The sequence below is a fragment of the Dermochelys coriacea genome, chromosome 25 (assembly GCF_009764565.3).
Source record: "Dermochelys coriacea isolate rDerCor1 chromosome 25, rDerCor1.pri.v4, whole genome shotgun sequence".
Lineage (NCBI taxonomy): Eukaryota > Metazoa > Chordata > Testudines > Dermochelyidae > Dermochelys > Dermochelys coriacea.
Window position 1 is genome coordinate 15268459 of NC_050092.1, and position 8819 is coordinate 15277277.

Here is an 8819-nt window from a genome sequence, read left to right on the forward strand (position 1 = left end):
ACCAAAGCTCAACTTCCCATCACGCCCCCTCTTCACCAAGCCAGCCTATGTACCCCAATCAGGAGCAGGCAAGCAGTCTCCAAAGCCCCAGGGCCCAAAGTCCCCACCCAAACCACATGCAGTGAGGGAGACTATAACACTAGATAAAACAAACACATTTGGATTTTTTAAATTTAAATCAGTTATTTAAACATTTTTCTTTTTAAAAATAAATTTGTTTACTGTTAAATTTGAAACTATGAAAACCTATGTTAAAGCCTAAACTTCCTATAATCTCCTAAAATCTTTTAAACAAAAAACAAGACTGCATCAATGAGTTCTCTCTCCAGCTCTAAGGAGTTAAAGGGTGCTGCTGCTCTTTTAATTACAGAATTGCGGGAAAACATCTAGCTGTTGAGGTCAGCTCAAGCTAGATATTGTAAATGTGTCTAAATCTTAGAATCATAGAACTGGAAGGGACCTTGAGAGTCCAGTCCCCTGCACTCAAGGCAGCACCAAGTATTATCTAGACCATCCATGACAGGCGTTTGTCCAACCTGCTCTTAAAAACCCGCAACGATGGAGATTCTACCACCTCCCTGGGCAATTTATTCCAGTGCTTAACTACCCTGACTAATGTCCAACCTTAACCTCCCTTGCTGCAATTTAAGCCCATTGCTTCTTGTCCTATCCTCAGAGGTTAAGAACAACATTTTTTCTCCCTCCTCCTTGTAACAACCTTTTATGTACTTGAAAACTGTTATCCTGTCCCTTCTCAAAGATCTTCTCTTCTCCAGACTAAACAAACCCAATTTTTTCAATCTTCCCTCATAGGTCATGTTTTCTAGATCTTTAATAATTTTTGTTGCTCTTCTCTGGACTTCCTCCAGTTTGTCCACATCTTTCCTGAAATGTGGCGCCCAGAACTGGACACAATACTCCAGTTGAGCCCTTACTAGCGTTGAGTAGAGCAGAAGAATTATTACTCATGTCTTGCTTACAACTCTCCTGCTAATACATCCCAGAATGATGTTTGCTTTTTTTGCAACAGTGTTACACTGTTGACTCATAAGTAGCTTGTGATCCACTATGATCCCTAGATTGCTCTACCCCAGTACTCCTTCCTAGGCAGTCGTTTCCCATTTTGTACGTGTGCAATTGATTGTTCCTTCCTCAGTGGAGTACTTTGCATTTGTCCCTATTGAATTTCATCCTATTTCAGACCATTTCTCCAGATCATTTTGAATTTTAATCCTATCCTCTAAAGCACTTGCAACCCCTCCCAGCTTGGTATCATCCGCAAACTTTATAAGTGCACTCTCTCTGTCATTATCTAAATCATTGATGAAGCTATTGAACAGAACCGGACCCAGAATAATGTCATGTGCTGCACTACGCATCTGTATTATTTTCGGTCACTACAATAGCATGAGCTCTGGTATTTACAGCTTCCCTTTGGGAGCGCTTCCAGTTTGTTGTGTGGAAAAGCTTTTGCACCTCACTTCCTTTGGGAGTCAGGTTAGCTAGCAAATGCCCTGAGAGCATTGTCTTCAGTTGGACTAGTTCCTTCAAAGCTGGGAAATCAATGGGGAGTTGAAGCAGCAGGAGAGCTTGTTCCCCCCTTTATTCCAATCTAGGACTGAAAACTAAGTGGGAGAGGAGCTCTATTCATTCTAAACACTTGACGGTCGTGGGGCCACGTTTTCAAAGGTCTTTAGGCACCAAAATCCCATAAGGCACCTAAGCAGACTAGCTCCCATCGTTCTCGGGACAAGGAGCATCTTTTCGTTGCGTCCGTACAGCACCTAGAACCAGAGCCCTGATGGGGGCCTACAGGTGTTATTGCAACACAGACAAACAATGACGGTCTTAATGATAACATGCCAAACAGTACAGCGCTCCCATCCCCAGGCGCTGGTTCAGTACTGACTCACAAGAGCACCACTCACAGACTCATTTCTGGGTTTCCCTTGGCAGCCTCCCATCCAAGGTCTCCTATCCAAGTTCTAACCAGGCACAACCCTGCTTAGCTTGAGGCTGGATGAGATCACAGCATGAAAGTGAGGTTCCAGGGAGGCCTCCCTGGAAAGAGCCCCTTTATAGGAGAGTTTGAGCAAGACGTGGCATGACAGCAGACAAGGCGAGAACTCTGGGATGGGCACAGCGTGAGGGAGGGATTGACCTGAGTGGAAGTGAGAAGCGTTTACCTGGGGAGTATCTGCAGTGTCAGGCGCAAGCTGGAATACACTCAATTATTGGCTCTCACACAGAAAAGAAGTGGGAACTGAAAGGTGAAAGTTGTTTGAGGCTCTCCAGTTTCTTGGCAAGTGACAGTCATGATCCTCCCAGGCATGCTGGGGGCCTCTTTGATCCCCCGTGACATGAAATACCCAAGTTCAGGATTACTGGCCTTTGCAGTGAGTATTCCTTGCCAAACACCACAAGCACCTCTTCCTCTGGATGCCTTTGTTGTGGGCTGCAGTCCCGGCCCGCTGGCTGCTTTCACATAATCTCTCACCAGAGACTATGAGTATCTTCGCTGCAAAGAGTGGTGTGTACTTCGCTCGGGTTAAACTAGCAGTGTAGACCAAGCAACTCGGTTTTTAACTCAGATTAGCTGCTTGAATGAACTCAAGCTGCTAACCCGAGTTAGGAACACACCTTTCATTTGCAATGACGATATACTCGTAGACCGAGTTTCCTGAACCTGGCTGCCTCTTCCTGCCAAGAGCATGGACACAAAGGACCATGAGCGTCCTGTCCATGACTGTTACTCTGCTTGTATGCTAAGGGGAGGCTGCTTCCTGCTTGAACTTCTGCAGTGTTAATGCTAGAAGAAAAGGAGTACTTGTGGCACCTTAGAGACTAACAAATTTATTTGAGCATGCTCTCTAAGGTGCAACAAGTACTCCTTTTCTTTTTTCAAATACACACTAACACAGCTGCTACTCTGAAACCTGTCAGTGTTAATGCTGCGTTCATGCAGCGTTCTGCAGTTGATTTGTTACTGAAGTCGTGGGCGTGAAGGGGTATCTGAAATGTTTGGAAAGGAATAAAAAAGTGCCCCTGCTAGAACTGTCCCATTGCTCAGTTATCCCTTAATTTGGATCTTTGAGTAGCCAGAGTAAATCACCCCCATTTTAGAAGCATCTTCTTTGCATGTTTGGTTTCCTGGAATACCTAATTTCAGAAGTAAAAGGCTAACTGTATTTTGGATATGTCACTCATCACTTACAATCCAAAGCCAATAAGCAAATCTTTCAAAAGGTTGTAGCCACTCTTTCAGCTGAGGCATTTGTTGGGAATAATGTTATTTATTCCCTGAAATATTTGGAATTATGCACAAGTTACTGAGCTGAGGGAGCTAGAGTCTAACTCAAAGTTCACTTTTCCTTTCTCAGCTTATCTCCCATTACTCAAATCACATCAGCTTCAGGCAGCAGCCGCTCCAGATCCTCTCTCAGGAACTAAGGGAGCCTCCAATATGATAAATATTTTCCACTGGAAACGTGCATCAATTCCTCAACGGAGGCACTGATGCAGCCAGGTCCATTCTTCATTGGATTCCATTTGATTTGTGGCTTCTCTCCCAACCCAGAGTTTTTGGTCCAACAAGAGTTGGCTGAGGGAGGCAGGATTTTTTCCCATTCTAAGAGCAAAGTTGATGAATGTTGTTCTGAGTTCAAAATAAGGGGTTTGGAGTAATTACCCTTAGAAGTACCCAATATGCAAGTATCTTAAGAAATGAGAGCTGGGGCCACAGTAACGGCTACTTTGAGTTCCGCAACAGGATCTGAGAGCAAGTCCAACAGGTCAGAGTACAAATAGATAATCGCAGAAGAAACCAAACTATCACCTGACCTTTCCCAGATCCTGGAGATATTAGTGACTGCAGCATGGGCTAACACACTACTTTATCCTCCCATGTTAAACTTAGGGGTGGGGGGAGGAAGAGCAGAAAAATTATTTAGGCTGTATTTACTCAGCTGTCTTCGTTCTCTGCTCTTGCAGCAAGAGTCACAGAGAGAAATCCCTAGTGGTTCTGAGAACTGCTCTAAAAATAAAAAATAATGCTGTATATATTAACGGGGGAGCAAAGGAGGCCGCTGTTCCATTCCTGTCACTAGAAAGGCTGCTTCGCATCCAAAGGAGACAGCGTCAGCATTAAAGGTAAGCAAGCAGCCGTATCATTTCAGGGTCCTCACACCTTCTCACTTTTTGGGAGCTCATTTTGGGGCAGTGATAGAAGGGTCTCAACTAGCCAAATCCCACGTAACTCCACAAGATTTTATTCCCCACCTCAGTGTTAAACATCAGCCTTGGGAGTCACTGGACACAGAAGAAAGTTCCTCCCAAAGAAATGAGAGCGTCCCTGCAATCTGATAAACGAAACTGCAAAATATACTGTAAACAGTAACACCCACTGTTTCATGTTCTCTATGTATATAAATCTCCACACTGTATTTTCCATTGAATGCATCCGATGAAGCGAGCTGTAGCTCACGAAAGCTTATGCGCAAATAAATTTGCTAGTCTCTAAGGTGCCACAAGTACTCCTTTTCTTTTTGCGAATACAGACTAACACGGCTGCTACTCTGAAACCTGTAAACAGGTCAGAATTGCTGCAGGTCTGCCCCTGTCTTTTAGAAGGCAGATATATATGATGCATAGATTGGGACTTTGGAATGTTACATGGCGAAGAGGACTGCTTGGGTTTAGAGTAAGAGAAATCGCTACATTTCTCATCCCTTTGGATCAATCTTCCAGCTGCAATGAGTTTAAGAAGTGTTCATCAGTAGCCATCCGTATCAAAGCAATAATTCCTTCCACCAACTTCCTGGGTTCAGCTTTCATTTTACAAAATCATTTCAAGTCGCTCCCAGTACTTCTGGGTAGCACACGCAAAATGGCCCAGCTGCTAACACAAACAGATGGGGAGAGAGGCGCCCGTCTCCCAGCCTGGTCATTATTCCCGTTTTTAAAAAAATGTTAAACTTTCCAAACAGACGTGACTGAGAAACCAAGCCAGGCAGTCGTTAATACACAGGAGGCCAGGCTACAGCTGACAAGCCAAAGAAAGAGGCTTTCTGCCTGGAGACCCTCCTGAACGAGTGAATTCCTATCATCAGGCTCCAGGATTCTGCCATATGCAAAGAGGATGCCCACAATCCCCATTTACAGGCAGCTGCACTATCACGCAAAGACACAAAGAGTTAAAGCCAGCCTCTAAAATGGCAACAAAAGTCAGACAGAGCTGCAAGCAGCAATCTCCATGTAGTCTGCATGGAGAGGCCATTTAGTTCAGCTAGGATCCCAACATCCTCCCCCTCAAACTAGGCCTCTACAGGCAAATGTCACTGCCTGCTCCACCAACTTTCTCTCTAGAGCCACAATGGACCATGCCAAGTCTCCACCGCACTCATTTGCTTGTCTGTTGGATCCCCATGCTCTGTTCAGTGCATTGGACCCTAAGCCCCGGCAGGGTTTCTCTCTTTTCAAATCTGTGCAGGGCACAGCCCAGTGGGGTCCAGATCCCAGACAGGGCCTTTGGCACCACTCACACCACCAAGACACACACCTCTCCTGGGCAGTTCTCCAAATTCATTTTACAGCCATTTCAAATCCACTTTATGCTAAGAGCCTGCCTGTCCCCAGCCAGAGCCTGGAACAAGGCTTCAGAAACACCCTCCACATACACTGCCTCTCAGGGCCAGGTTCCTGATTGCCAGGCTCAGCCAAGACCCACTCCATGGTTTCTGAGGAAGTAAAAAGCCAGGCAGATGGAGTCAACATGAGTTTGGGGTTTTACATTCAAAATCCCCCTGTAACCACTCCAGCCTACCCTGTACCCGCAGCCAACGGACAGCACCGGGGAAGGTCCTGCAGCCCCCTCCTCAGGCACACCGAGAATGGTCCCCGGAGAGAAGAGCATTATCACCCAAGGCACATCTTCCTCTGAGTGCTGGGGGCTCTTGTTCTCCTCTGGGATGGCTGCAACGCATACAGCACCCCCTTGCATCGGGAGCCCAATGCGGACAGCAGTCACTTTATACCATCCTCCCACTTCACCCACTCCATGAGACGGGATAGCATAATGCATGCACTATCTCCCTGAAGTGTAGCGGTGCAATGCACCCAGCCGTACCCCGCTCGCTCTAGGGTGGGGGATACACTGACACAGCCTCTCCCCCAACTGTCCAGCCCTGACACAGCTGTCACCTCGAGCTCACCTTCCCCCCACCTCCCCAGGGCACATAGCGCCCCCCCGGCTCACCTTCCCCCACCTCCCCAGTGCACATAGCGCCCCCCCGGCTCACCTTCCCCCACCTCCCCAGTGCACATAGCGCCCCCCCGGCTCACCTTCCCCCACCTCCCCAGTGCACATAGCGGCCCCCTCGGCTCACCTTCCCCCACCTCCCCAGTGCACATAGCGGCCCCCCCGGCTCACCTTCCCCCACCTCCCCAGTGCACATAGCGCCCCCCCCCGGCTCACCTTCCCCCACCTCCCCAGTGCACATAGCGCCCCCCCCGGCTCACCTTCCCCCACCTCCCCAGTGCACATAGCCCCCCCCCGCGGCTGGGGGACGTGCTGTCTGCCCAGCCGCGCTCCGACAGTCACACAAACCGGCCCCGAGACCCACCAACTCCGCCGGCGCCAGCCCCATCCGCCCCGCCGCAGACCCACGTCCCTCCAGCCTCCGCCAGGCAGCAGCGAGCTCGGCGAACTCGCTTCCCCGCACCCCGCCCGGCGGAAACAGCCGAGATCCCGCGGAACGACCCGAGCCCGCTCCCGAAAACCCACGAGCGAAGGCGGAGACGCCCGAAGCGAAAACCCCGCCCCCTTCCCGGAGCCCAGGCGAGTCCCGAGCAGGGACGGAAACACCCGAGTCCCCCCCGCCGTTACGTCACATCCATTTTTTTAAAGCATCGGCGGGTGACGGTAGCCGGGGTCGCCTGAACCCCGAAAAGAGGCCGGCGGCCCCGAGAGACGAACCCGCTGATCTGGGCAAAAGCTTCCGGGGCTGAAACCCCTCCTCAGCGCCGCGCCCAGATCGGCGTGTCCGTCTGCGCGGGGCCGCCGCGCTCCCCCCTCTTCGTAGGAGGGTTATTCGAGAGAACGGGCAGGGTGGGTCCCCCCGCCGGGCCAGGGGCCCCCAGCACAGCGCCCCAGGGCAACGAGTCCCTCAGCAGCGCCAGGGACAGCGCCCCCCCGCTCCCCTGTGGCCGCGCCCCGCGCCTCAGAGCCCCCCCGCCGCTCCCCTGTGGCCCCCCCAGCGCCCCCCGCCTCGCCCCTCAGAGCCCCCCGCCGCTCCCCTGTGGCCCCCCCAGCGCCCCCCGCCTCGCCCCTCAGAGCCCCCCGCCGCTCCCCGTGGCCCCGCCCCTCAGAGCCCCCCCCGCTCCCCTGTGGCCCCGCCCCGCGCCTCAGAGCCCCCCGCCGCTCCCCGTGTCCCCGCCCCTCAGAGCCCCCCCGCCGCTCCTCTTTGGCCCCGCCCCGCGCCTCAGAGCCCCCCCGCCCCTCAGAGCCCCCCCGCCGCTCCTCTTTGGCCCCGCCCCGCGCCTCAGAGCCCCCCCGCCGCTCCCCTGTGGCCCCGCCCCGCGCCTCAGAGCCGCCCCGCCGCTCCCCTTTGGCCCCCCCCAGCGCCCGCCGCCCCGCCCTGCGCCTCAGAGCCCCCCCCGACGCTCGCCTGTGGCCCCCCCAGCGCCTCAGAGCCCCCCCCAGGCTTCCCTGTGGCCCCCCAGCACCCGCCACCCCACGCCTCAGAGCTCCCCCACTGCTCCCCTGTGACCCCCGCAGCGCTTGCTGCCAGCCACCCCACCCCGTGCCTCAGAGCCCCCTCCCCCGCCACTGCCCTGTGACCCCCCCAGTGCCCGCCGCCGGCCACCCCTCAGAGCCCCTCCGCCATTCCCGTGACCCCCCCGTGCCCGCTGCCCTGCCCCGTACTTCAGAATCCCCGCTCCCATGTGACCCCCCCTACCCTCAGAACCCTCCCTCCCGGCCGCTCCCCTGTGACCCCCCCACCGCTCCCCAGACCGCTCCCCTCAGTGACCCCCCTCAGCATCCGCACCTCCCCTCAGTGATCCCCCACCCTGCTCCTCAGAGCCCCCCAGCCGCTCCCCGTGACCCCCCCAGCACCCATCGTGCATCACAACCCCCCAGCTACTCCCCTCAGTGATACCACCACCACTCCCCAGCACCTGTCACCTCTCAGAACCCCCCACCCCCCCAGCATCCTCCATGCCCCCTCAGAGCCCCCCCAGCTGCACCCCTCAGTGACCCCCCCAGCACCCACCATCCCCCTCTGAGACCTCCCCCAGTGCCCACCCTGCCTCTCTGTGACGTTGTTGTCATTGAGGGGCGCCATGGCTGCTCTCCATCCTGCATCACACCCATGCATCCAGAGAACCAACAGGTCCGGGGCAGCTCGATGCTGACAGCTCCTTCTGTCCCCCGGAGGGAGTGGGGGGACACAGCATCACCAGCACCGAACCCGCACGTGTGGGACCCAAATTGTCATGGTGAGTTTTTTACAATAGTGTGTGTTTGGTCTACCACGTCTGCGCTGCCTCTATCCTAAACTTACTGAGTAAGGGGGTTTGGTCCCTGCTGCAGGTGCTCTCTCCCCATCTCCTGCCCAGCCACTAATTCAGCCCCACACATCCCCACTCCAGTCAGCCCCCCCTCCTCCTGCGGCTCACTCCCCTCCCCCACAGGGCTGCAGTGGTGTCCCCCCTATTCCTTCCTAGATGTGTGTGGGAGAAAGAGAGGATGCATCCTGTGTCCCTTGTTTGCAGGAGGGGAAGGGAAGGAGCTCCTGAGCTGCTGGGCTTTTGGCCCCCCT

At 53.7% G+C, this 8819-nt stretch overlaps 1 protein-coding gene across 2 annotated transcripts in view; it reads right to left on the bottom strand.

Moving 5' to 3' along the window:
- Positions 1-6771, bottom strand: part of PIK3R2 (phosphoinositide-3-kinase regulatory subunit 2) — a 36888-nt gene extending 30117 nt beyond the window's left edge. Inside the window, exon 1 of one of the 2 annotated variants that reach the window (XM_038384033.2) lies at positions 6621-6771. The gene's annotated coding sequence lies outside the window, so the exon portion shown is untranslated. The remainder of the gene's footprint in view (positions 1-6620) is intronic. The other variant, XM_038384034.2, reaches the window with a different exon arrangement.
- Positions 6772-8819: the final 2048 nt, after the last annotated feature.